The sequence below is a fragment of the Protopterus annectens genome, chromosome 12.part0 (genome assembly GCF_019279795.1).
Source record: "Protopterus annectens isolate FY-2018-M chromosome 12.part0, PAN1.0, whole genome shotgun sequence".
Classification (NCBI taxonomy): Eukaryota; Metazoa; Chordata; order Ceratodontiformes; family Protopteridae; genus Protopterus; species Protopterus annectens.
The window spans coordinates 139,527,022-139,550,014 of NC_056746.1; the positions used below are offsets into that span (position 1 = coordinate 139,527,022).

The following is a 22,993-nucleotide window of genomic DNA, read 5'->3' on the forward strand; positions in this document are numbered from 1 at the left end:
TTCATTTTCACACAATGATCTGGCTAAATAAATAAATTAATTTTTAAATGAGAGCGAGGAGAGTTGTTTTTCCAATTTTTCGCTATACCTTTTCCCGCAAGAGCAAGAATTTACCATAATATGTGAACTTGAGTCTTAGATATAACCTCTGGAATCAATACATTAAACAAGATAAGAGAGTCAGAAATCATATATGTATCGTTCCATAATGCATTAATGTTTAAATTCACACCAAAATAAAGATAACATCTTGCAGGATATAATCATATGATACCAATCAGCATTTTCTGCATTGCATCTCCAACATTTCATATCATCTTTTTTGCAAATCTTAGCAATTTTTTGTGATGTAATGTAACATCTGTTAAGAAATTTCCAGATATATACTTTCCAGTAGAGGGAAATTGTTTTTCCTATTAAGCTTAGAAAGAGTTTTATATTGTTAGTAGTAAACTCTCCTTTGTTTATTTTGGTAGAGTAGTTCCAATAGGAGGCATCAATGTAATTGAAGTCCGATCTAATAGTTTTATAAATTACAGATAAAAATGGAGTGCCTCTTAGAGAGCCGATCGTAATATTGTGCATTAATTCCAAGATTTTGGGTATATTGTTTCCATGAGTTTCTAATGATAGTATAATTTTATTATGGAAGAATTCCCTACAAGGTTGTATAGCAAGCCAATTGTTATTCTTTAAGCTATACCTGGTTATTAAATAGTCGGTATATGGATTTTATTTATAGACAAGAGTTGATTCCAGTAGAATAAGTTTCCCTCTTTAAGTTCGCACATTTTATAAGATTAAAAGAAATTAAGCATTCACTAGTGTAGGCAATTGGAAAGACAGATATCAACAGGTTTTTGACTAAATGATTTGATTGGCTCAAACTTTTGAAGCTCATTAATATGTGGTTAATAAAAGAACATGATTTTAATTTCTGTTTGTTATCTTGTATATATTTTAATATCCATATAAAATATTTCTATCTAATTTAAGAAGAGGTTCAATTAATATTTTACTGTTGGCAAATAAGATTTTTTCGCGTATTAATTTCAACCATAAGAAAATTGTGTTAAAGATGGTAGCATTTAGATAAAAGTCAATATTGGGAAAGCTAATGCCTCCTTCTTCACATTGTAGAGATAATCTGGGTTTTTAGGATGCCAAAGAAATTTTAATAAAATATTATTAATCTTTTTTATAATTTTTTTAAGTGGGGGATAATTAAAGATTGGCTGATGTATAGAATTTTGGGTAATAAAATCATTTTGATAACATTAGTCTATCTTCAAATGTAAAACAATATATATTCCAATTTTCTATATGATTAGTAATAGAGTTTATTAGGTTACTGTAGTTTATAGAAATTGTATCTTTAAGATGTGACTTAATAGAGATACCTAGGTATGTGATTTGTGTGTTGTCCCAGTCAAAGTGCATGTGGTTTCTCATTCGGTTGGTAACTTTCTTATTTATTAAAAGTGTTTGGGTTTTATCGTGGTTGAACTTTAAACCTGATAGATTTTCATAAAGATCTAGGGTACTGAGTAGGTGATCTAGAGATGTCTCAATATTCCCACTAGTTAATAATAGGTCATCAGCAAAGAGTTGCATCTTTGGTGATAGGTCACTGTACAAGTCATATTCTTTAACATATGTGCTGTTTCTAATATTAGCTAGTGGTTCTACAGCAAGGGCAAAAACTAAGGGGGACAAGGGACAGCCTTGTTTACTTCCTTTTGAAACTTTGAAAGGAGAGGATAAAAAGGAACCTATCTTTACAAATGAAATGGAATTTTCATAAAGTTTTTTAATTAGATTTAGGAAGTCTGATGAGAATTTATATTGCTGTAATGTAGTAAATAAGTAAGTCCAACTAAGAGAGGCAAATGCTTGTCTATATCAAGGCTCATTACGGTCAGCTCATTTTTCTTTTTATTTGCTATGTCTATTAAATAGAGAAGTTTCATTATATTTTCTTGGACTTTCCTATTTTTTATAAATCCTGTCTGATCATCTTCTATCAGGTCAGGAACAATAAAATTAAGTCTATTTGTGATTATGGACATAAAAATGTTATAATCTATATTTAAGAGTGAGATAAGTCTATATAATGAGCAAGAGGTAGGATCCTTATCAGGTTTTAGTATACGTGATACAAGCAAGCATTTCCACGAGGGCAGAATAATATAATTAGTTTTGATTTCGTGAAATGCATTTAGTAAAATTTTTAATGCGTTGTCTGGTAGGGTTTTGTATATTTTGGGGATTAGACCATCTAACTCTGGTGTTTTATTAGTTTTTAGTTTATTTATTTGGTCTTTTAGTTCTTTAAAAATAAAAGGTATGTCAATTTTAGCAGCATTCATGGGAGACAGGGTTTTTAGAACATTATCTTTTAAAACTTTTCCAGGGTTTTATCATTTATACTTGGATTAGGAGTATTTATATTTTCATAGTATTTCCTAAAATAGTATGGGATGTTATTGATGTCTATTGCTATTATTTTCCTTTGGTTGTCTATATATATATATATATATATATATATATATATATATATATATATATATATATATATATATATATATATCTTCTTCTTTCGGCTGCTTCTGTTAAGGGTCACCACAGCGGATCAACTGTTTCCATTTCTTCCTGTCCTCTGCATCTTGCTCTGTCACACCAAACACCTGCATGTCCTCTCTCACCACACCACACCACATCCATAAAACTTATCTTAGGCCTTTCTCTTTTCCTGTTACCTGGCAGCTTCATCCTTAGCATCTTTTTCCCAAAATACCTCACAAAGAGGATTACCGGCCTCAAAGAGATGCCCTATGCAGACCATCTCAAAAAACTGCAGCTTTACTCCGTTGCATATTGCCTACTCAGAGGCGATCTCTGCCTAACACACAAAGCTATGTCAAACCCAGAGCTTTTAGAAATGCTCCACTTAAAGAAATCCCAACCCCTACAAGCTACATACTCTAGGGACCTAAACCTTGTCACCACAATAAACAGAACATGCTGGAGGGATAGATTCCTGTCCCAGAGACTTCCCATACTCTGGAACAAACCACCTATCTATATCAAACAAAGCTCCTCATTAGCACTCTTCAAGAAAAATCTTGATGATTGGATGGGAGATAGGAAATTCACCCCAGGGATCACTTCTGTGGCTCTGCTCGACAGTGGCACAGGAAAATAATTTTCTTGGGTGGCGAAAGTTAGGGTACCTTTGGCTAGGCTTATATAGGCCCTAGGGCCAATAGCCCAGTACCTACCTATGAACCAATATACTCTGCACCCCTCCTCAGCACATGTCCAAACCAATGTAATCTTGCCTCTCTGGCTTGTGTCTCCAAACCTTCCAACCTGGGCTGACCCCATAATATACTTATTCCTAATCCTGTCCATCCTCGTCACACCCAGTGCAAATCTTAATATCTTCAACTCTGCCACATCAAGCTCTGACTCCTGCCTTTTTGTCAATGCCACTGTCTCCAACCCATATAACATAGTTGGTCTCACTACCCTCTTGTAGACCTTCCCTTTCACTCTTACTGGTACTCGTCTGTCACAAATCACTCCTGCCACTCTTCTCCACCCACTCCATCCTGCCTGTACTCTCTTCTTCACCTCTCTTCCACACTCACCATTAATCTGAACTGTTGATCCCTAATATTTAAACTCATCCACCTTCACCACCTCTACTCCCTGCATTCTCACCATTCCTCTATCCTCCCTCTCATTCACACACATATATTCTGTCTTAGTCCTGCTGACCTTCATTCCTCTTCTCTCTAGAGTATATATCCACCTCTCCAGGGTCTCCTCCACCTGTTCCCTACTCTCATTATAAATCACAATGTCATCTGCATCATAGTCCATGGGGACTCCTGTCTGATTTTGTCTGTCAACCTGCACATCACCATTGCAAATAAGAAAGGACTCGGAGCTGATCAATTTTGGGCATACTTTTAGGATTAATAGAATATGAATGTAATTTAATTTTTTCTAAGTTTATAGAAATTTTATGATTTAGGATAGCTTGATATTCTTTATTTAGATTATTTATTTTATTTATGGATATCTAGTCATTGGGTAAATGACTCTGTTTTAAACTATTTAATAAATTTTGGATATAATTTAATTTTTTGTCCCATTCTTTCCTTTTTGTAAGTACAAGTTCTTAATTTTCCCATACAACACAACTTTTAAGGTATTCCATAATATTGTGTCAGATACCTCCCCACTGTTATTTATTTCTAGAAACTGATTAATTTTGGTTAGTTTCCAATCTTGAAATCCTTTTATTTTTGTAATATATGCCGGTATTTTTTGCCAATAAATTAAAGCATCAGAATGTAAGATTATGTTGAATATAATAGCATTGTGGTCGGATAGGGGGCATGATATTAACAGTACATTTTCGATTTTAGAGAGTAAAGAACTTGATACTAGTATTTTATCGATATTACTTTGTGTCCCAAATCTATATGAGTAATGAGAATATTTTAAAAAATACGGAAACATTATATGATAAAGATCTTTTAAATTTCTCGAGTTAATGTAATTTTTAAGTGCTTAGCAGTAGGGGAGATTTTGAAAGATTTAGCATTTGTTGTTTCACTGGGGAAAGAAGACAGTTAAAATCTCCTGCTAATATAATCTCGCCTCTTAAATGTAAGGTTATTATGTCTGGGTATTTTCTTACTGCATTTGCACCAATTCTGGGGATTCAATAGTAGTTGATTAAAGAATAATACTTTCTCTCATATTCAGTTACCACTAATGCTAGCATTCCTTCATTATCTGTATATGAATCAATGATTTCAGGGGATCTTAGACCTTTTTTCCAGAGTATTAATGCACCTATTCTTTTGTGTTTGAATTGCAAACTAATATACCATAGTTTTTTAATATGAGTCTGTTTAAAATCTTGTGATATTAGGTGTCTCTTGGAGGAATACAATATCTGTCTTATGTAGAGTGAGGTTTTTATCAATACTTGCTTTTTTTCTAGAATTATTTAACCCATTTACAGATAAACATTTATATGTTAGCATTATTTAGTGCATTGAGTAATAATGAAACAATTGTATTGATTTCCTAGAAAATTTATAGTATAATTTAATAAGAACATTTGTTATGAACAAGGTTTCTATAATTAACACAAAATGTGTAACACTATGTACATTAATAACTTTCTTCATGCAACCTAATGTTCCTGGCTTAATATGGACTACATATAAGCCACAAAACTGCCAACTCATTTTATCCTAGGATATTGTTCTGCTGCTGCAGTTCTGAAAGTTAGTTCAAAAAGAAGAAAGAAAATAGAGAGAGAGATGAATGAAACAGAATATGAGATAAGTAAATAGTTAAATTTCCCCTTTTCTTTTTCCCTTCTTTCCTTTCCTTTTTCCCTTCCTTTCCTTCCCCTTTTCTTTTTCCTGTCTTTCCTTTCCTTTTTTCCCTTCCTTTCTTTTTCTCTTTTCCTTTTCCCTTATTTCCTTTCCTTTTTTCCATTTCTTTCTTTTCCCATTTCTTTTTCCTTCTTTCCTTTTCTTTTTCCCTTCCTTTCTGTTTCCCCTTTTCTATTCCTCTTCTTTCCTTTTCTCTTTTCTTTTTCCCTTCTTTCCTTTCCTTTTTCCTTCCTTTCTTTTTCCCTTTTCTTTTTCCTTCTTTCCTCTCCTTTTTCCCTTCCTTTCTTTGTCCCTTCTTTCTTTTTTTTCCTTCCTTTCTTTTCCCCTTTTCTTTTCCCTTCTTTCCTCTCCTTTTTTTCTCCTTCCTTTCTTTTTCCATTTCTCATTTTCTTCCTTACTCTTTCATTGTCTCTCTTCTCTCTCATCTGATCTTGGGGTATTAATCTTTTTCATGTTTTTTTTTTTTTTTTTTGCATAGCTTTACTGTGTGTAGGGAATATTGATGTTCACATATCCTTATCTATAACATCTCTCACCAAGTATTAGAGTGGTCTCAACCATTCCTGGATTATACATCTTAGCAGTGGTCGGAATATTCAAAAAGATAATTACTACACAGTGTTAATGGCCACCACCAAATGTACACATTCCTTACAGGGCGGGTGATATTTAGAATAATGTAGCACAATGATGTATTAAAAGAGGCAAATCACATAAACAAAGATATAAAAGATTATAGGAATAACACATTTCAGAGAAAGGGAGTGCTTATAATAGAAAATATACATATTTAGCCTGGACTCCCATTTTTCTTCAAATGGAATAATAATTTAAACATTTTCTTCACACAGTACAGATTTGAACACCTGTGCAATTCTGTTAATGTGCTAAAGTCATTACATTTACAGCTTCTGCCACAGAAAGTGGTATACATCATGAACATATCACTCATTCATTAGAAATACTGCACAGTGGAGGCTAAAGTATTTGCGTCAAAGGAGTTCAGAAATAAAATTGGTCACTCTTTACCTCACCTGTGAGTATTGTTTGCATTCTTCTAATCACACAGGCAAAAAATATATATATATATATATATATATATATATATATACATATATATATACATATATATATATATATATATATATATATATATATATATATATATATATATATATATATATATACATATATATATATATATATATATATATATATATATATATATATATATACATATATATATATATATATATATATATATATATATATATATATATATATATATATATATATATATATATATATATATACATATATATATATATATATATATATATATATATATATATATATATATATATATATATATATATATATACACACATAGATATATATATATATATATATATATACATACACTCACACACATATATATATATATATATATATATATATATATATATATATATATATATATATATATATAAAACATTTCAGTGGAATGGAGTATTTGACATGGGTGAGAATATGGTGGTCATAGCCGAGACTGGATCCCTGATTTTCATCAAGTATATACTGACCAGATTAGTGGGGTAGCAAGGCATGAAAAAAAGAGGGATGGAGAACATATTTCAAAAGACTGGAACATAAAGCATTAATAGATAAAGGACATATATCTAGGTCTGGACATCTGGAGTATCTCAACTATACATTCAATAAAACAGCAAGGTATATCTGCAGTGGTGGTGCTGCAGTAGTGTTGTCGCCTCACAGTAAGACGTTGTCCTGTTCGATTCTCAGCTAGAGCGTCTTCTCTGTGCAGACATGCATAAATGGGCGTACCTTCGTTGAAGGTTGTGCATCAGGGCCGGCAACTTGGCACGTAAAAATCTACTGCCAATCATTAGCGGACCGGAGTTCCGCTGTGGCGACTCCTAAAGACACAACAATAGCAAGGTATATCATAGGAGTAGCTCCAGTGGTATTGTATAGTAACACTCACAAATGTGCTCATATACACACACATGCGAGCAAGTATGCACATACATATATACACACACATACACAGGCATTATATTTTAAATACTGAAAAATGTAAAATATATCCCACCTAATCCAATACACACCCATCCGAAGAATTGTCAAGTATACTTACAACCCAACAGAAATCTGCAGAGGATCAGTACATCCTATTTCATCCTATGTAAATAATATTGGACAAGCCATTTGTAGGACAGTACATACAAATTACTTGGAGCTATACAACATGAGATAACATCAGGGTAAAAAAAGGGCGGGGTTAGAGCCTTTAAATCAGGTCATTATTGTATGATAATTGCTCAGTACTTTGGCATTTCATGTTACTGCATTACATATATTAATAGGCATAACAAAATCCACATCCTATCAAGCTGGCAGCATACCCAGTAATGTCATATTGAAACTTGGATTTGTTATATTATTTGTAAGCATTATATCTATTAGCTCCATTTCATGTACAATATCAATTAGTTGTCACAGTACTGCACTACATATATTATTAAAACATAAACACAGTATGTCTATCTCATGTTTACATGACCTGTATATTAGAAATTAGAAGTACTGCTTCTTTTTAGAAGGGGAAACAGGGAGCTGCATTCCAGTATTTTAGCACTGCACAGTCACAAGCATTGGATTTAAGGTGACTTGTAATTAAGAAAAAAAAACAGTGTTATAGTTATTAAATAAATGTGTAAGCACAAGTGATTTAGGGGTTCAGAAAATGTTTTGTTTCGTCCTGCAGCTTTCCAATTGGTCGGGGAAGTCCAGAAGTGAAAGAAGAGGTTAAAGGTCATTCACAGCTTCCAATATGCAGTCGAGGTAGATCTTGTCCATTAGTGAAGCTTCAGGAGGATTGAGCCAGTTCAAAAAGTCTTTCCAGGAGAAAATCAAAGTACAGTGGCAGGAATAATCGTTCTATAGTAAAATGTTTGATTGTAATGCTCACGGACGTGCGATGTTAGCCGTGATTAACTGATGAAGCCATTTTTCATGTGAGAAAAGAGGCAAAATGCATAGAAAAGGCCACCTAGACTGTAAATGTATCACTTTTCAGCTAAAACATTTAGGAAAAGACACTCCATGTGTCCAACACCAAACACATTTTTAGGAATATAGATTTCAATGTTGTGCTTTAGCTTGGCTATAAAGGGTGAAGTACACAGAGCCATTTACAGATTAGCTAAGAAATTATGTGCCAGTTTTGACATGGAAAGGCCTTTTCACATAAAGGCTAAACCAGATCATTAATAGCAACTTCATTTTACCATTAAAATGCATTCTTCCCTAGTCCACAGCCACCAAGCACTGGAGAGACAGTGTGCAGTATTTTTCCAGACAAAGTTAGTTTTGCACATCAACTGTGTGACAACCAAAGCCCCAAAAGCCTATTTTAATCAACTAAACAAAACCTTTTGTCTGTTGTTAGTGGACAACAAATCAAGATAATAGAGTAAACTAAAACATATAAAATGTTACTATTCTAGTCACTAATTTACTTGGTGTAACTATTGATGATGAACTAAAATTTGACATCCACATCAACCAGTGCATTAAAAAAACTAACCAAAAACTTGGACTTCTGTACCGCAATCACAAACTACTCTCTCCCTCCACTAAACCCTCTCTTGCTACATCACTTCTCTTACCCGGTCTTCTATATGCAGCCCCAATCCTTACAAACCTTCAGTCATCTCTCCTCTCTAAATTAGAACAAACCTACCACAAAATAGCTAGATTCACCTCCAATCTACCATATAAATCCCACCACTGTCTTGCTCTTAAGTCTTTATTATGCCCTGAATTTCAAAAACAACCTCTTATGCCACAACTGCACATTAAACACTCCATACTCTATAACCCCACTTCCTGTCCCTCCATTTCTAACACTGTATCACCCTATAGCCCCACACATCACCTTCGCACATCTGACAAACATCTTTTAGACATCTACAAACCTGTTAAAAATATAGGCAAGTCCCTCTATAAATTCTCTGTCACCCATTCCTGGAATACCCTTCCCCTTAATATAAGAAGCATCCCTCATAAAGCCACATTTAAACACAAGCTTAAAAACTACCTACTAAACACCTGGTTCTGTCCATGTCAAACTCCTACCTGATATTCTAACGCTCTCTTTCTAAATTCCTCACTCTAAGCATATATCTTATTTCTTTCTACTTGTCTCTCTAATATTTCCCTTTACTTTCTTTACCCTACCCCCTACTTCTTGTAAATACTGCGAAACCTGGAGTTTCTAGCTGTTACCTGTAGATATTTTGGGATATCGAACTTATTTGATGTTATGTACCTGATTTTTTTCTTTTCTTCTTCTTCTGCATCTTAAACGAAACTGTGTAATAATGTGTCTCCAAAGTATAACTGCTTGAAACCATATCATTGTAAACGTATCTATTTTTGTGATTTTTTTTTTTTTGGTGGGGATACTTCTATGATATTGTTACTTGTATCTGGAGATTTTCTCCTTGGGTCTCCACTGAAAATGGACCCCTGGCTCAGTTGGACTAACCCGGTTAACAAATGTCAATAAATAAATAAAATAAATAAATAAAATACAGTATTTTATCTTGAGTATTTTGTATAGATGTTCCTAAAGGATGCAGATTAGTGATGTTATAAATAAGAGAGGGTTGCATATGCTTTTTGTTGGTTTGTCTCTGGATTTTTTCTTTTCCTTCATTGACCAGTCAGCTTTAGATGCTTGTCTCTTTAAAGCAGAGGTGGTATCCAGTTGCTCTTCTGTGTTTAAGTTTTTCTTTTTAATGAAGGCGTTTGTTTCCTCGAGGGTGTCAAAGGTTTTTTTTTTTCCTTCTGGAAGGCAGAGTCTTATCTTGGCCAGATAAACCAATTGTGTTTTGATGCCATCTTGTTTTAATGATTTAATTAGAGGGATAAAAGTTTTCCTTTTAGATATGACAGCAAAAGAGTAATCATTGCCAAATCTGATTATCTGTTCAGTCATTTTCAGAGGAGAAAGCGCCCAGGCTGATTTTAATATGAGATCTTTATCCTGGCTGGAAATACATTTTATGATAATTGATCTTGGGTGGATATTTTTGCTGTTTGAAGGAAGTGTAGATAAGGATCTGTGTGCTCTTTCGATACCGAAGGAAGAGCTTCCGGTAGATTTAAAGTCTTGGGAAGCCAAGTAGTTAAAAATTTCACAGCATTGCCTCCTTCCATACCTTCTGGTATACCACATATTCTAATGTCATTCAGTTTTCTAAATCATCAGTTTTGTTGTTGTAAAAGGAATTCACTGTTTTTCCCCATCTGTTAGTCTAGAATCAATGTCTGAAACTAATTCTTCCAGTGCTGTTATTTGTATTTTTTTGTTGTTTTAAAAGGTCACTTAATAGTTCAACCTGCTTAGTTGAATCCTCTTATTTTATCCACTTTATGGTCCAGTTTATCCATTTTCAACATTAAGTCTTGAATATTTATGAGGACTGAGTGTATTTCCTTTTTCATATAATTTTTCTGTTAGGTAGATTTAAGGAGACTCATGTTTCTTCAGTAGTAATTCCCTCTTTTCTTTCCTCTGTTAATTTGACAGGAAAATGTAAAGGTTGTAGGTTAAAAAATACACCAAAAGAAAACTTGAGGCTTCTATATCATGTATCTTCTGTTTTTAATTTATTTTTAGTGATTTTTTCAAATAATTCCTGTCAGAAAGATCATGTTACTGCAGAGCAGAGATTTTGTGCTGCTTTCGGCTTGCCATCCAAGCCCTGCCCCCTTTGGTTTCACTATTTGAATGTCATTGTTTATGATATCCATGATTATCCTCTCCATTACTCTGCATATCAGACTAGTCAGGCAGGTCTAAAAAGTTCGACTGTCATATGGTCGAAACCATATGATCAAATTTTTGAAAGTTCGAATGCTTTAACGGAGATCTCCGTACAGCGCAGAATGGGAAGTTTTCCCTTTTCTGCACTGTAGTGCGATCACGGAGTTGGTATATTTAAAGAGTGTGGGGGGGGTGTATGGGGGTTTGCCCCGGTGCTTAAAATGTTCAGGTAGGTTATTTGTGTATTTTTTTTTTTTTTTTTAATTAGATTTTCAAACAGTTTGATCATATGGAGTCGAACTTTTGAAAGTTTGGTTATCTAATATAGACCCAGTCAGGCTAATTTGTCAATTATTCCCTGGGGTCTTTGGATGGGCCACCGTTGTGCAGTGGTCTAATCATTGAAGTCTTTCATTCATTTGGTACAGTGCCTGTTCGGAGGCTGTGGTTCAACAGAGATTCTAGTGGGCCCAATAGTTCATGTTTAATACTATAAAGCAAACACTCAGGGATATTATCAGGACTCTTCAATGCAGTGTTCTTGGCCTTAGAGAGTTCCTTAAGGACCTGCTCTGTAGTGATTGTTATGGGAGTAATGGATGTGGAAATTTCCTGAGGTGTATCCAGGGAAAAGTTGGAGCTAAGTTTGTCAGCCATGAGATTCCTTATATCTTCAGGCTCTGGATAAGTGGGACCATTTTCAATTAAATTGGTACATTGCTGTGTATTGCCTTTGAGGTTTTAGACTTGGCTAAAGAATGCTTTGTGACTTCCTTGGCCTGGGAGGCTACTTTTACCTCAGAAGTGGCTTTGGTGGCTTTGATTAATCCCCGGAGTCGCTTGTTTAATTTGATGAGGAAGTTTTACTTTGCTGCACATTGCACCTCTTGATTTTTGCTATGAATTTTTTTCCCTGTGCTGTACAGCCTATTGATGTTGGAATTTCACCACAAGGCTTGTTTTTTGAGCTGGTCCTGCACTTACTCAAGCAGATACAGCTTTCTTTATCCAGCTGTCAGTATGGTATACAGAGTTTCTTTAAATGTTTCTAGATAGGTAACAGTATTATCGGGGTTTGGGGGTTTGAAATTTTGCTAGGGTGTCATTTAGGAAGTTTTCCCAAAAATAGTTTTTAAAAGTTCCAGGGTTAACAAGTATCCCTAATTTACTACTTACTTCAAAAGAAGCTTTATGGTTTGACCTGACCAGCGAGGAAATCACTGGGGGATGCAATATTGTGCCATGTTTGAAAGGACCAGATCAAGGATGTTTGTGCCCCTAGTGGAATACAGATCAGTTGGTCTAAAGTGTTAGCATTTACAAGTTAGAGGTCAGATATGACTCCCAAGTTATATTGGGGTAATTAAAGTAGCCCATGAATATGGTGCTGGGTTGGATGGGTAGTGTGTTCACTGCAATTAAAGGTGATCTACAGATATTGCATGAGACCTTATTTAGGGTAATTTAGATGTGGCAAAGCTCAAATCCCTCATACTAATGGACCAGTCTTGAGGTTTGTTTATGTATAAAGAGACACTTCCACTTTTGGTTCCTTCCTGTGCAGTAGCTGGAGGCTATGCATGAAAAGCATTGTACCCCAGCACTGTTGGGGTACACTGCATGGCTTTAAACCATATTCTGAATTTCGCCCTTTGCCTTATAATACAGGATTCTTAATAACTTTTTGTACACTACACTCTCTAAAATATTTTATTTTTATTTATTTATTTTGGTATTTCTTAACTGGGGTAAAACACTGATCTACATGGCCCTAGTCCAGACTCAGCCTGGGAACATTATTTGGTAAAGTAACTTTCTCAGTGTCACACAGTAGGCTATACCTCTGAAATGGTCAGATTTTCGTAAAATGTCCAGATTTTTTGCCTCATATTTTTGATCTGTTCTTTTGTAAGATTTCTGACAAATCACTGAGGATTGAAGTCACTAACTAATGACATACATTTGAGTTTCAGACTTCATACCCTTCAGAAAATACACACTGAAATGCTGTTATTCTAGTAACTTTTTAAGTTTATAAAAGCACTACTTAAGAGCCCTCCCTATTTTTTGGGCCTTTGTTCACCATAATTTTAGGCTTTGTCCAGATTTCTTTCTCTAAGAGGTTGAAAGGTATGCAGTAGGTAATCTGACACCAAGGGGCTTGAAACCCTGGACTGTAGGAACCAGCTTATTAATACCAACTTATCTTCATCTTCTTCACAGGTGATGATCCATATTTGCTCTGCTTCAGAAAGCCTTCATACTACAAAAACCTTAAAGGAAAAGATGAATCTTAGGTACTTACGTATTATCACAACCACATTTGTAAGCTGGTAGATATTGCTGCTTGAAAACATTTTCTCTCATTTAAATGCAAGACTGAAATCAGCACGAAATTTCTGTCCAGTACAATGTTACATAGCTTTACTTCCATTGCGATAATACGCAAGTTCTGAAATCTTAAATAACACTTAGGTACAGTCAAGGAAAAGAAGGTGCTAAGAACTATAAAGTACAGTAGAATTTCTGACCTGGTTTACAGTTTGGGGGGTCCTTGAAATGCGTGCTTGCCGATATGCCAACCAGTATTATTAAACAAAATGTTTCCGTGGCGTGAAGGCCAAACCTAATGTTAAAAAATATAATTTCCATTTCACATTACACTGACATGAGTAGCAGTAATGTGAGTAGGAACAGGGATAGAAACGAAACTGCCAGTAGGGCTCAGTCAGAACCTGGAAAATTAGTAGAGGTACGGAAGCAGAAGAGAGGCGGAAGGCATATGGAAATCCAAGTATATTTTCATAAAATAGCAGCTATTCACTTCAAATGGTAACATTACGATAATGTAACTCATTGCACATGAAATAGTTTTAGCCAAGGACAGCAACTCAGCCAATTGAAAACAATTCAGACTTCAAATAATCCTTTGAACAGTACAACAGCAGCCGATCCAATTGAACAGTGTGCGTGTAACTTTCACGGTTATTTAACTTCCCGAATGTAAGACCAACAAACTTTCTTGCTGTTAATACAGACATTAAATTATATCTTACGCTAATTCTTACACTCCTTTTCAGGCCAACATAAGTATTAACGCAACCCCGAAAATGTGGTTGTGATAATACGCAAGTACCGAATCTTATTTCTGAAGCTGATTGTTAAGGAATACTATTGGAGGCCAACAGCAAGCTGGGACTCTGCCAGTGTGGTATTTTAATATGCCTGCAGCATACTTAATATGTAAACAGCATCTAGACTGGATACAAAGAAATAAAACAGTAACAGTGCAAGTGTAAACCACTATCATTATCTCTAGGACTTCAACTGTAACTCTGTCAACTCTGTTGGCATGGGGGATAAAGCCCAGACTATAACTAAAGTTCAGTTACCAACTTAAGCACCTGCAGAAACTGAACTGGGGTAAGACAGGAAGGAGAAGGCTTTGTTGGCTTTTCTTAACGGGGGAGAAATGGGATGATGAGCTAATGAGGAAGAGCCAGTCTTTGTAGCTCCAGCAGGGACCAAGGCTCATGCTAGCAGATATCTGAGAAGTCATCATTTGAGGATGCAGACTTGGGATACTCCTAGACCACACATCATTGCATGTAGTGGGCCATCATGTGGTAAGGCATGGCCTCCACTTACATAAGCATCAGCTTCAGAGCTGGATGAGCTGTGATAACTGCTCCCTGCCTCTCCAATCCCTGATTACGGGGCATGATTCTCACATTGGGTAATTGGCTAGGCCTAAAATGGCCCACAAGGACAGTTAGCCTAGTACGAACCTATGAACTATGTTAAGTCCTTGTACTTCTGCAGAGACAGCCAGGACAGCATACAGTAAGTGAGAGTGAGAACATAACCCAAGTTGCCAGTGAGTGCTGGAGTGGAGAAAAATCTATAGGTTGAAGGAGAGGACTGAAGTCAGTGGTGTTTCTGTTCAACAAAGTCAAGCCAGCAGTAGAGAATGTCAGCAGACAGTTGATGGTCTGTGGGTTAACCTGCAGGGGGCAAGAATAATGGTAATGTTTGTTAGATATGTTCGATTAGATCCATAGCAGCATTTAGTATCAACATCCATTAGATATGTTCAATTAGATCCAAAGCAGAGTTTAGTATCAATATCCATTAGATATGTTCGATTAGATCCATAGCAGCGTTTACTATCAATATCCATTAGATATATTCAATTAGATCCATAGCAGCATTTAGTACCAATATCCATTAGATATTGTTCGATTAGATCCATAGCAGAGTTTAGTATCAATATCCATTAGATATGTTCGATTAGATCCATAGCAGAGTTTAGTATCAATATCCATTAGATATGTTAGATTAGATCCATAGCAGCATTTAGTACCAATATCCATTAGATATGTTCGATTAGATCCATAGCAGAGTTTAGTATCAATATCCATTAGATATGTTCGATTAGATCCATAGCAGAGTTTAGTACCAATATCCATTAGAAATGTTCGATTAGATCCATAGCAGCGTTTAGTATCAATATCCATTAGATATGTTCGATTAGATCCATAGCAGCATTTAGTACCAATATCTATTAGATGTGTTCGACTTAGATCCATAGCAGCATTTAGTATGAATATGCTACTAGCTCAGTAGATCTGTGTGTATGTGTGTATATATATCAATTCATTGGCAGTCAGTAAGAGGCAAATGTCAAGACATCAAATGACTGCAGAGTATATTCCTGAGTAAAAGGATAACAGAGAGGCAGAGAAACTCAGAGACACTTGGGTTTGGTTCAAAGGTAGGAAAAGTACCTAGACTTAGACATTTAAACCTGCTACAAAGAATGTTAACAGTCTAAATAATATTAGAGCGAGTCAAAGGAAGGCGGCCTAAATAAATATTGGATTTACGATAGGATACAGTGGGCTGTATAACTGAAGCTGAAACTGGAAGGAGGATTATTACTGCAGTATTGCAGCGTCTGGGCCTTTTGTAGGACAGCCACATTTAGACATTCTGGACTGCAGCTCAGCAGCTGGGGTCACCAACCCCTAGTGTCTCCACTAAACAATAATGAGCACTCGAGAGAGAGGTTCAGAATGCAGTTCTTACAAGTAATAAAGAAACTCCGCATGAGATGGTTTATTGAATCCTTGTATTCCATATTAAGCAGTGATGTCAGTGGAGGTGGCAAACTCAGAGATGCTAAGCAAATGCTCGTGTATAAATGCACATATTACAAGTTCAAAATAAGGAACTATATTTAGCATTTGACTGTAGCTGTACAAGGCAGGTGTAGCAGCAGCAGTGAGGTGTTTAGTGTAAGTCACCCACAAAAGTGGTACAATTTGACCTAGAACCTGGGCTTGGTGAATCCGTGAGCCTCATTGCACATTTAACATTCCAACAGGGCAATTAATGTATAGGAATAAATGGCAATAAGAATTACACCTATTCCAGCATTCCAACAGGGCAATTAATGATAGGAAGACCTGGCAAAAAAAAAAAGTGCACCTACTCCTGCATTCCATCAGGGCAATTAATGTATAGGAACATGGCAACAAGAATTGCACCTATTCCAGCATTCCAACAGGGCAATTAATGATGGGAAGACCTGGCAAAAAAAAAAAAGTGCACCTACTCCAGCATTCCATCAGGGCAATTAATGAACAGGAATACCTGGCAAAAAGAAGTGCACCTACTCCAGCTTTCCAACAGGGCAATTAATGTATACGAATACCTGGCAAAAAGTCGTACACCTAGTCTAGCATGAAATCTGCGCACCTAGACTGAAATCCTTTACTGCAATCACTATTTCCCTTCCACTCACTAACTTCAGCTCTTAAGAAGCCTCAGTGATCAGAATAAAATAAAATGAACATAACAGAATTAATGCAGATAATTACAGTAGCAGTTACAAGGACCTGATATTTTGTTCTCCCTCTCTAACCATGGCAGTGGCAATTTTAGGGAATGGGGAAAAACAGAACAGTTATCTGCAGTGCCATTTACAAGGACCTGTGTTTGTGTGTGTGTGTGTGTGTGTGTGTGTGTGTGTGTGTGTGTGTGTGTGTGTGTGTGTGTGCACTTGTATGGGCATGTATGTGCACGCTCATGCATATGTGTGTGTAAATATAAAGGGCTTGGACAATGTCTAATAGCAACTAGCTAAAATACATTAAATTGGCTATTTTGTATGTATTAAATCAGCTATTTTTTATGCATTAAATCATTTATTTGATCATAATTGGACATCTGAGCTCTGCATAGTTAGTGTATGTGGGGGGGGGGGGTGTAATCCTTTACCCTGTACATGTCCAACAACAATGACTTAAATATATTACTAACACTATTACTTATGTATTTACTTATACATTTGAGAATACCTGAGGTGTACACACTCAAAGTGTGAAAATTGCTGACACGTGTGTGTGTGTGTGTGTGTGTGTGTGTGTGTGTGTGTGTGTGTGTGTGTGTGTGTGTGTGTGTGTGTGTGTGTGTGTGTGTGTGTTTGTGTGTTTGCATGTGCATGCATGCACACATCTGCGTTTCTGCATTTGTGTGAGACACTGGAGGACTCAAGAAGTTTACAAACTGTGTACACTTCCACATACATGTTGTATTACCTTTCCTCAGTTCAGCAACTGCCCTAACTTGGTGCTGCATGGTCCTCTACAATGAAAATGTGTATGACTGCAAAGAGGAGCACCATAGCTGTGCTGAATGCTAATTGAGGCATTCTGGGGAGACAGGAATATGTTTATTTGCCATGTGTTTTCACCCCAGAGCTGCCACCAGAAAGGCATCTGCACTTAAGAGCGAGTCAAGAAATTGCTCAGCCACTTAGATCAGCATGGTCATCTTCACCATGTCATAGTATTTGGCAGTGTTCAATTACATACCATGACTGTGGTACAGGGATCAGAGGGTGGGGAATAAATTATACCCAAAGGGATTACTCTAATGGCCGAACAGGGATCAGGGTGGGTGGATACACTAACCCACCACAGATTACTCTTAAAGTGCTGTAATGGCACTGATATCACAACAGGAGTTAAAGTGGAGGGTTACACTAGTCACCAGGGCCTAATAGATATGTGCTGTAATGGCACTTTATTAGAGGGGTGGGGGGAACACAGAAGTGCATAAAGGTTAGTGCAGGTTCCAGGACTGCAGTGCATATGGGTGTATGTATACTTTGTATGGGAAAGTGATTGGGGAGAGAATGCCACTGGCTACACGAGCAGCTATTTATCATAGCATGTAGGATCAGCAATGATCTTCATACTGGGATAATAAATGCAATTCATAGAAATGTATATTACCCCATAATGAGGTCTTACCTAAGACACATTAACAACTGTTTTATATTTCTGTATGTCAGTGCAAACTCTTATCTTTTCAATTCCTATTACTAAGTTGCTCTTCATAATGCAGTCTTTTGCAATATGGCAACCTCACTTTTGCTAAGACAGACTTCATATCTCTATGATTATGTTAATGAAGTGAGTTACCTAGATCACCTCTGAATCTCTACCATAATGCATTGCTCTGTAGTGCTCAGTCAGGGCTTCCATATGCTTCTCTGTGTGTTACTGGGCTGGGAAATCATGTAACACAGTCTGGTCATGCCTGTATACTTTGAAGCTCATAGTGCAAGCGCTCTGTACTACTGACACTTTCCATAGCTCACCCTTGCTACCCAATAATGCATGTCATTTAGTGTACATAACATGGTCATGCACATGAGGGTATCCATTTTTTCTCCTCATTCTGACCTGTTAAGTGGGGATCCGTATGAAATCTCAAATGACACTCATCTGAGGACCAAAATGTAGAACAAATGCATGCAATTTCATAAGGGTGAAATCTCCAAATGCAAGGATTTTGTGTGGGAGGGCAAGCCCCTAAAACCACCTCAAACTGACATACACCAATTTCACAGATCCACAAGCATGAAAGGAGAAATCTCTAAAAAGCCAAAAGGAAGGGATCACTGCCGATATATGCATAGAAATCACATCTACACCTACAGTGGTTTCCTATGGAAAACCATTATTGTCATTCTGTGCCTCAGAGTTTTCTGTTTTGGACTATTGACATGACGAGCTTGATGTTGGCCACCTGTAGATATACCTTTGAGTGGGCATGAACTGTTCAGGTGCTGGGTTCATCAGGATTCCTGCCTAGTGCATCCAGGAGGCTAAAACCTTCCTCTATATGGCACCTGACTGGGCCATTATAATGATCTCATATACAATACTGAGGCCTGGCACCACTGGTGAGCAGTACAGCCATAGTTGCCACACCATTCTGCTCTGCCAGTGGGAGGCAGAGGATGGGGGGACAAAATGAGAGCATTTTACAGCAAAACATTGAATGCAGAGATTTTACTGTGTTTTCTGATCACTGTTTGTAGATGTTCTTGCCCTCTGATGGTGGGGCAATCTGTACAGACTAATGTCTTTTTCACATTTTGCAGCTGCAGATGAGATTGCTTTAAACTGGGAGGCCTGAATGAAAAGTGACAGGATTTCCAGGTAGCAGAATATGCAGAAGTCTATATGGTAAAACGTAAATCCAATTTTTCATATTCGTTTGTTGTATTTTTTCTTCCATTTCTGTTTCTATCTCCTATTTCTACAGGTTCACCTGCAGTGCATGACAGAATGACAACAGTTACCTGGGACTGCACAAACCAACATGCATGCTTCTGGGTCACCAGCAGTAACCTGGCCTTCCTCTCTGCAAGAGGATCAAGATTACCCTATAGAAGGTGACTTGGAGGACTCTGTGTTGGTTTCCGTGTGCACCTCTCAGGAGGGTGCAGAGACTCCATCTTTGAGATGGCAAGGAGGGATCCATCCGGGTTACCTAGTGTCAGGTATGGTGGTTTATCACTTGTGAGGTAAACTGGATTCACACACTGCAACCCTGAAGAAGCTTCTTGTGTGGCTGAAAGAGTTCCATGGCAAGCTTGCTTCATCCATTAGGCTACCAAATACAGAGCCTGCCCTCAATATCAGCCATGAAAGTGACCGATGCAGGGGTAAGTTGTTCTTTAGGCCAGTCATGCCGCACCCTATCCAGCAAATTGGTGTTTCCTTTCTTACACATAAATCCTCACACTTCTTTGTAATACAATCCACCCCCATCACTCAGAAGTTGCTAGCTAGCTAATCTGTGCCCCCCATAAAACTATAACATGAAGAGCAAAATCAGATCTACTCTTTCTAAATGTGTAGCAAACAGCTGCTACAGTTTCTACCTCAACATCTGCCCAACACATCAGTTTTGAATGCAAATCATGTCTTTCAGATGTCAGAAATTCACCGAAGAACAACGGGCTTCTGACAGTCATGCCCCCTCGCACTTTGCACCTACAATGGCTATGACCTTTTCCTACCTTGACTACATTACTGTTGTCATTTATCCCCACCACTCTCTCTGTTCCCTGCACTATTGGCCTCTATTTATGGCCTTACCTCTCCCCTGTCTATGTCTAGTTATATTTTGTGTTTGCTGCTGCTGATACTTTCTTGGGTACGCCCACTGATACCGACACCAGTCTGTGCCTCTCTTTCATTCACCAGTGTGTGCCTCTGGTTACTCACCTCATGTCTGGATTTTGCAGCTCCTCCTTTCCGCTCCATTTATATAAGGAAATGCCTTGGCTGTGTTGGCACCATGTGACTTGCTCACAGTGTTCATGCTGAAGGTATGAGATGCTTTATTGTGCATGTGAACTCATACAGCATCAGGTGCGTCACCTCATTGCGCCTGTCATGTCGTGCAAAGTGATGGTTTATAGCTCTGCTGTTAGTGACTGATACCATTAACACAGCTGCAGTAATTCACTAAGCAGATCTTTGCCTGCAATGCCAGTGCCAGGCACACAGCTGCAGTATCTTACTAGGCAGCTCTTTGCCTGCAATGGCAGTGCCAGGCACACAGCTGCAGTATCTTACTAGGCAGCTGTTTGCCTGCAATGCCAGTGCCAGGCACACAGTTGCAGTATCTTACTAGGCAGCTGTTTGCCTGCAATGCCAGTGCCAGGAACACAGTTGCAGTATCTTACCAGGCAGCACTTTGCCTGCAATGCCAGTGCCAGGCACACAGCTGCAGTACCATACCAGGCAGCTCTTTGCCTGCAATGCCAGTGCCAGGCACACAGCTGCAGCACCTTACCAGGCGGCTCTTTGCCTGTAATGCCAGTGCCAGGCACATTGCTGCAGTACTTTACCAGACAGTTCTTTGCCTTCAATGCCAGTGTCAGGCACACAGCTGCAGTACCTTACCAGGCAGCTCTTTACCTGCAATACCAGTGCCAGGCACACAACTGCAGTGCCTTACTAGGCCGCTCTTTGCCTACAATGCCAGTGCCAGACACACAGCTGCAGTACCTTACCAGGCAGCTCTTTACCTGCAATACCAGTGCCAGGAAAACAGCTGCAGTACCTTACTAGGCAGCTCTTTGCCTACAATGCCAGTGCCAGGCACACAGCTGCAGTACCTTACTAGGCAGCTCTTTACCTGCAATACCAGTGCCAGGCACACAGCTGCAGTACCTTACTAGGCAGCTCTTTACCTGCAACTCCAGTGCCAGGCACACAGCTGCAGTACCTTACTAGGCAGCTCTTTGCCTGCAATACCAGTGCCAGGCACACAGCTGCAGTACCTTACTAGGAAGCTCTTTGCCTACAATGCTAGTGCCAGGCACACAGCTGCAGTACCTTACTAGGCAGCTCTTTGCCTACAATATCAGTGCCAGGCACACAGCTGCAGTACCTTACTAGGAAGCTCTTTGCCTACAATGCCAGTGCCAGGCACACAGCTGCAGTACCTTACCAGGCAGCTCTTTGCCTGCAATACCAGTGCCAGGCACACAGTTGCAGTACCTTACTAGGCAGCTCTTTGCCTGCAATACCAGTGCCAGGCACACAGCTGCAGTACCTTACTAGGCAGCTCTTTACCTGCAACTCCAGTGCCAGGCACACAGCTGCAGTACCTTCACTAGGCAGCTATTTACTTGCAACTCCAGTGCCAGGCACACAGTTGGAGTACCTTACTAGGCAGCTCTTTGCCTGCAATACCAGTGCCAGGCACACAGCTGCAGTACCTTACTAGGCAGCTCTTTACCTGCACCTCCAGTGCCAGGCACACAGCTGCAGTACCTTACTAGGCAGCTCTTTGCCTGCAATACCAGTGCCAGGCACACAGTTGCAGTACCTTACTAGGCAGCTCTTTGCCTGCAATACCAGTGCCAGGCACACAGCTGCAGTACCTTACTAGGCAGCTCTTTACCTGCACCTCCAGTGCCAGGCACCCAGCTGCAGTACCTTCACTAGGCAGCTATTTACTTGCAACTCCAGTGCCAGGCACACAGTGCAGTACCTTACTAGGTAGCTCTTTGCCTGCAATACCAGTGCCAGGCAAACAGCTGCAGTACCTTACTAGGCAGCTCTTTACCTGCACCTCCAGTGCCAGCCACCCAGCTGCAGTACCTTCACTAGGCAGCTATTTACTTGCAATTCCAGTGCCAGGCACACAGCTGCAGCACATTCACTAGGCAGCTATTTACTTGCAATGCCAGTGCCAGGCACACAGCTGCAGTACCTTACTAGGCAGCTCTTTACTTGCAATACCAGTTCCAGGCACACAGCTGCAGCACCTTCACTAGGCAGCTATTTACTTGCAATGCCAGTGCCAGGCACACAGCTGCAGTACCTTACTA

At 38.1% G+C, this 22,993-nt stretch overlaps 1 protein-coding gene across 1 annotated transcript in view; it reads right to left on the minus strand.

Annotated features, from left to right (window-relative positions):
- Positions 1–22,993, minus strand: part of LOC122816399 (multidrug resistance-associated protein 1-like) — an 827,783-nt gene that overhangs the window by 332,574 nt on the left and 472,216 nt on the right. The gene's annotated exons all lie outside the window — the stretch shown is intronic.